Source organism: Clupea harengus, chromosome 16 (genome assembly GCF_900700415.2).
Source record: "Clupea harengus chromosome 16, Ch_v2.0.2, whole genome shotgun sequence".
NCBI lineage: Eukaryota > Metazoa > Chordata > Actinopteri > Clupeiformes > Clupeidae > Clupea > Clupea harengus.
Window position 1 is genome coordinate 23,978,832 of NC_045167.1, and position 6,756 is coordinate 23,985,587.

Below are 6,756 nucleotides of genomic sequence, written 5' to 3' on the forward strand. Positions count from 1 at the left end.
AATGCAGACGCCCTCTCCCGTCGCCCGTGTGCTGTAGACGGGTGCCACCACTGTGAACGGAGGGAGAGTCGGGAGCATGAACTGTGTGAGGAGGAGCAGCAGCAGCAGCAGCTGAAGGCAGTGCGGCGGGCAGAAGTGGTTGACTGCCGGGAGCTGCAGATGGTGAGTGTGGGGGAATGGAGGCAACAGCAGGAACTCGACCCCGACCTACACCCTGTGCATCAGTGGGTGGAGTCACAGCAGAGGCCGCCATGGGAAGAGGTGGCGAGACTCTCACAGGCCACCAAGGGGCTGTGGTCAAAGTTCAACTCGCTGCGTCTGATCGACGGGGTGCTGCAGAGGGCGTGGAAAGAGCCTGCTACAGGGGAGGAGCGTTGGCAGCTGGTGGTCCCAGAGGGCCTGAGGACAGCTGTACTGCAGGGCATGCATGGAGCCTCAGGGTCAGGCCACTTTGGTGTAACCAAAACGCTCCGCTGCCTCCGCCAAGGCTTCTATTGGGGCCACTTTCGCCGGGACGTAGAGGACTTCTGCAGACGGTGTGACTTATGCACTGCACGGAAAGGCCCAACAGGTCGGTCACATGCCCAGCTGCAGCAGCATCTAGTGGGGGCCCCCATGGAGAGAGTAGCTGTAGATGTGATGGGCCCGCTTCCCCGCACAAACAAGGGTAATGTCTACATCCTCTCGGTTATTGACTATTTCACAAAGTGGCCAGAGGCCTATGCCCTCCCAAACCAGGAAGCAGAGACTGTGGCAGATGCCCTGCTGGGAGGCATACTCAGCCGGTTTGGGCTGCCTGACACACTGCACAGTGACCAGGGGAGAAATTTTGAGTCCCGGGTATTTGCTGCCATGTGCAGCCGCCTGGGCATACAGAAGACACGCACCACCCCGTTACGGCCTCAAAGTGACGGGCTCGTGGAGAGGCTTCACCGCACACTGGGTCAGCAGCTGGCCATACTGACATCGGAGCATCAGCGAGACTGGGATGAGCATCTGCCGCTGGTGCTCATGGCGTGCCGGTCTGCAGTCCAGGAGTCGACCACTTGTTCCCCAGCACTCCTCATGCTAGGGAGGGAGCTCCGCACACCAGCAGAGCTGGCCTTTGGGCGGCCTCCAGACGCCCCTGTTGTTCCCCCAGGCCCTGAATATGCGAGGAGGCTCCAGGACAGGCTTGAGTCTGCCCATGCGTTTGCCCGGGTGCATCAGGAAAGTGCTGGTGCAAGGCAAAAGCGCAATTATGACGTGCATTTCCAGGCTGGAGAGCTTGTTTGGGTGTACAACCCACAAAGAAAAAAGGGCCGGTGTCCAAAGCTCGACAGTCAGTGGGTGGGGCCCTGCAGGGTGTTGGAGCGGATGGGGGAGGTGGTGTATCGGGTGCAGCTACCGCCACGAGGACGGAAGGTTGCACTGCACAGAGACAGACTGGCCCCCTATCAAGGCAATGCCTTGCCCCAGGTTCCAGGTACCCCACGCACCCAACCCCAACCCCCTGCACTACACACACAAACACCGCACCCCCCACAGCCAGTGCCTGGTGGGGGTGACCCTGACTCTGTTCCTGTGGCCCCCTGGTCTCAGCCCACTTCCCCTGCCCCTGGGTTAAGCCTGTTACCCCCCTTCTCACTACACACACACACACCGCACCCCCCACAGCCAGTGCCTGATGGGGGTGACCCTGACTCGGTCCCTGTGGCCCTCGGGTCTCAGCCCACTCCCCCTGCCCCGGGGTTAAGCCTGTTACCCCCCGTATCACGTCCACAAAGGGCTAGGAGACAGCCCCAGCGTTATGCAGACTTTGTTTGTTCCCTCGTGGACGAGGAACTTTGTAGTGGGGGGGTAATGTAGCGACCTGTATGTGTTGATGTGTTAATGTTAATGTTCATTGTGATGTCTGTGTGCCTGTGTGCCTGTGTCCTTGCTCTCTGTCAGCCGCGGCAGCTCATGTGTGGGTTGCTATGCGCTGCGGGGGGCTGGCAGAGTAGCCGGGGGGCGGGGACACCTGGATAAGATAACGTGTTTCTTGTTGTTGAGCCTCTTCGTGCTCGCGGTTTAGTGATGAGCAGTCACAGTGATTAAAGTTCCCATGGATGTAACCAATAAAGTAATCATTTACAGAAACCCCTCTGAGTAGTGCCTGAGATCGCTACAATATTATGACGGGCCCCCCTTGAGAACGCAAAAAAAAAAAAAAAAAAAATCGTAGCGTTCCCTACTTCCAAAGGTGTAAGGCGATAACAAGGTGTTTGTTATCGCGATGGGTGCCTACACAATGAACTAAGTCTTGTTTGACTCTCAGCGGGAACATCTCTTACCGTAAAAATGGTTAACTGTTGCATGGTTGCTGACACACCACTGAAGGCAGAAGCAGCGATGCTGATCCCAGCTGAATTGCTGCACTGCTGACTCCGTGGGCTGGCGACTAGTTGATGGGCTAGTTAAAAAGCCAAAATAATCTAATTTAGGCAGCTTTGCCGCCTTCTCCTCCTGTTCTTTTTTCTCGTGCCCTTTTCTACTTCCACTCTTGTGCTTAAAAGGCATTGTTACAAGTAAAGTTGTGCTGTGCTGTGCTGTGCAGTGCTCAATGAACTAGGTTATCAGAATTGGTTTAACTATAACGTATTGTATTGTCACATGATCAAATAGAGACTTGACATTGGACAACAACATACATATTACCGAGCAATCATCATGCAGTTTTTTGATAGTTTCTATAGTGTATGTAGGATAAGCATATGATTTTGTTATAAATTGCTAATTTCCCCCCCAAAATAATAACAACCATGACTGAGATAAGTTTGCCTTTTCAAGTGTATATAAAGCATTTGACATTGCCATCTATTTAAAACCAGCGCATATTTGAACATAAGCATATCCAAAAAATTGACGCTGTATTGAAACTGAAGGTGGGCCCGCCGAGCGACGACCATCACTGTACTTGGTGGGATGGGCCCGTCGAGCCACACGTGTTTATCTTTGGGCCCGTCTACGGGCCCCGACACCCCGACGGGCCCAGGTGCAGCCGCACCTGCTGCATCCCCTATAGTTACGCCCCTGGCCCAGTCATTCAGGCCAAAGGTGGTTCAGACTTTTATTCGACGGTGAAGAGAAAAGTTACGAGCTCTGGGAAACGAGGTTCCTCGCGCACATGGAGTTACGTCGCCTCAGAGAAGTTATCTTGAAAGACCCGGAGATAGATGAGGATGACGAAGAAGCTCTCGCGGAAGATGAGGAAAAGAACGGTGAGGCATATGCAGAACTAGTGTTATGTCTAGATAACAAGAGTTTGTCATTGGTAATGAGGGACGCGAAACGTGATGGAAGAAAAGCACTGCATATTCTTCGCGAGCACTATGCGGGAAAGGACAAGCCCCGCGTTGTGAGTTTGTATTGTGAACTTTCCTCGCTCCATAAGGCTAGCAATGAAACAGTCACTGACTATATTATCCGAGCAGAGACTATATTCACGTAATTGAGAAGAGCAGACGAGCATATTAGTGATGGGCTTCAGATGGCTGTGGTAGTAAAAGGGCTACCTGATTCATACAAGCCATTCGTCGTGTACATCACTCAGACAAGTGACACTGTAACGTTCGGCGAGTTTAAAACAAAACTGCGAAGTTACGAGAGTACTGAAAAATATGGGAAGAGTGACGTGAATGTTGAAGAAGACAACGTGATGAAGACTATCGGGGCAACGAGGTCACGAGGACGAGGAAGAGGAAAGAAAATGGACCTGGCTGATGTCGAGTGTTACACGTGCGGTAAAAAGGGACACATGGCCAGGACATGTCCTGGAGGATACCAGGTGAGAAGAGAGGAACGAAAATGGGACACACCACAGCGAGGAAGGGGACGCAGCCGAGGACAAGGCCGTGACCATATGAGGAAAGCTGATGGAGAGGCAGAGGCAGAGCCTACATCTTTCTGTTTCAGGATGAGTCCTACACAAAGAGGAAACAAGAAGGGTCTCATGGTCGACTGCGGCGCCACAACACACATGATCAACGACGCCACAAAGTTCAAAACAGTTGACAAGAGCTTCAGACCCGAGGACCACATGATCGAGCTTGCCAACGGATCGAAGGTGAGCGGGATGGCGAAGATGAGGGGAGACGCCGAAGTCTACTTTCTGGACAGCGAGGGACGACAGGTGAAAACGAGGCTCAAGCAAGCACTCTACATCCCATCGTTTCCACAAAACATCTTTTCAGTCAAAGCAGCGACAGCCAACGGAGCTGAGGTCCGCTTCAAGGACGGTAATGACTGGCTGGTCCACAAGGATGGTACCAAGTTCAAAATGGACGTGTATGGTAGGCTGTATTACCTTAGCACTGTAGAGGATGAAAATGTTGATGAAGTGTATGGTTGTCATGACATTCAAACGTGGCATAGGATACTTGGCCATTGCAATTTTGAGGATGTTGCAAAATTAGAAAAGGTGGTTGAAGGGATGTCTATAAAAGGGAAACATGACAAGTCCAACCAAAACTGTGAAATATGCACACAGGGCAAATTTACACAAAGCAGAAACAGACAGGCAGACGCTAAAGCTACAACTGTATTAGAGCTAGTTCACACAGACCTATGCGGTCCTATAGAACCAGCAGATAAAGATGGATACAGATATGCAATAGCATTTACTGATGATTACAGTGGGATGATTTTTCCATACTTTATTAAAGCAAAGAGTGACACGACAAAAGCTACAGAAAAATTCATAGCAGATGTAGCTCCATATGGAAAGGTAAAGTGCATAAGGTCTGATAACGGCACAGAGTTTACCGGGCAGGAGTTCCAGTCTTTACTTAGGAGTAACGGGATAAGGCATGACAAGAGTGCACCCTACTCACCTCATCAGAATGGAACTGCCGAAAGAGGTTGGAGAACCTTATTTGAGATGTCTCGATGCATGCTATTGGAGAGTAACCTCCCAAAGCAATTATGGACATATGCTGTACAGACAGCAGCTCAAATCCGCAACAGGTGCTACAGTAAGCGGCTAGAGCAGACACCTTACCGTGTTTTCACAGGGAAAAACACCTAACCTATCTAACATGAATATATTTGGCTCTGAATGCTACGTATATCAGCAGGATAAGAAAAAGCTGGATTCTAGATGCAAAAAGGGGATCCTTGTAGGCTATGACAAATATAGTCCAGCATATAACGTGTATTATCCTGAGACAGGAAAAGTCCTAAAACATAGGCTGGTGAAATTCATCACCAAAGGTAGCGCAGATAGCCAGACTCAGACAGATTGTGACATGGGGGAAGACATTGAGAGTTATGGAGATACACCACCGAAGAGAGTCAATCAGGGACAGCCTAAGGAGAGTAAGGAGTCCAATATTGAGGAGAGTGCTGAGGCAGGTCCGAGCCAGACAGATAGTACTCAGAGAGAAGAGGGAGAAAAGAGATACCCTACGAGACAGAGAAAGGCCCCAGAATACTTAAAAGAGTACCAGTGTAAAGCTGAGTGTAATGACGAAAGTGAAAATGTAGATTATTTCTACAGAGTAGCTTATGATGTACCTAAAACACTGAAAGAGGCAATGGACTCTAAGAAGTCAAAAATGTGGGCTGACGCGATGAAAGAGGAGATGAATTCTTTGACAGAGAATGAGACTTTCACTCTGACCCCACTGCCAAGAGGCAAACAAGCAGTGGGAGGTCGCTGGGTATATGCAGTGAAAGAGAGCCCAGATAGATCTGAGACTTGTAAAGCCAGATATGTCGCAAAGGGGTATAGTCAAGTGGAAGGGATTGATTATAAAGAGACCTTTTCACCGACAGCCAACATGACCTCTGTACGAGCATTAATGCAGGTGGCTGTACAGGAGGATCTTACCCTACACCAAATGGATGTGAAGACTGCTTACCTCCATGCTCCAATAGACTGTGAGGTATATATGGAGCAACCGGAAGGTTTTGAGATCAAGTCAAAAACAGGGGAACACTTAGTGTGTAAACTCAACAAGTCATTGTATGGTTTAAAACAGTCCGGGCGTAACTGGAACATGTTACTGCATGATCACCTTACAGAGAATGGTTTTGTGCAAAATGATGCTGATCATTGTGTCTACAGCAGAAAATCTGAGAAGGAGAAAGTGATTCTGTTAGTATGGGTAGATGACTTAATCATACCAGCGAGTAACAACACCTTACTCAGTGATGTAAAAGAAATGCTGAAGAGAAGGTTTAAGATGAAAGATATGGGTCCACTTAAACACTTCCTGGGTATCGATTTCAGACAGAGTGAGGGAGAGATCAAAATGACTCAAAAGAGACACGTAGAGAAGATATTAGTGAAATTTGGAATGTCTGAATGCAAACCGAGATCCACCCCATGTGAGCAAAAGTTAAACTTCGACAGTGAGGGTGAAGTTATTGATTCAACAGGATATAGAGAGATAGTAGGTAGCTTGATATACATTATGACATGTACCAGACCTGACCTGAGCTGGGTTGTTAGTAAACTATCTCAATACCTAGCAGAACCAAAGCAACAGCATTGGGCTACAGCAAAACACATATTGAGGTACTTAAAGGGTACTATGGATCAAGAACTACACTACCAGAAATGTGAGGAAAGCCTACTACAGCTGGAGGGATATAGTGATGCTGATTGGGCAGCTGATAAGGATGATAGGAGGAGCACAAGTGGATACTGTTTCAGCTTAACTGAGAATGGTCCAGTTATATCGTGGAAGAGTAGGAAACAGCCAACGGTGGCATTATCCACCTGCAAAGCTG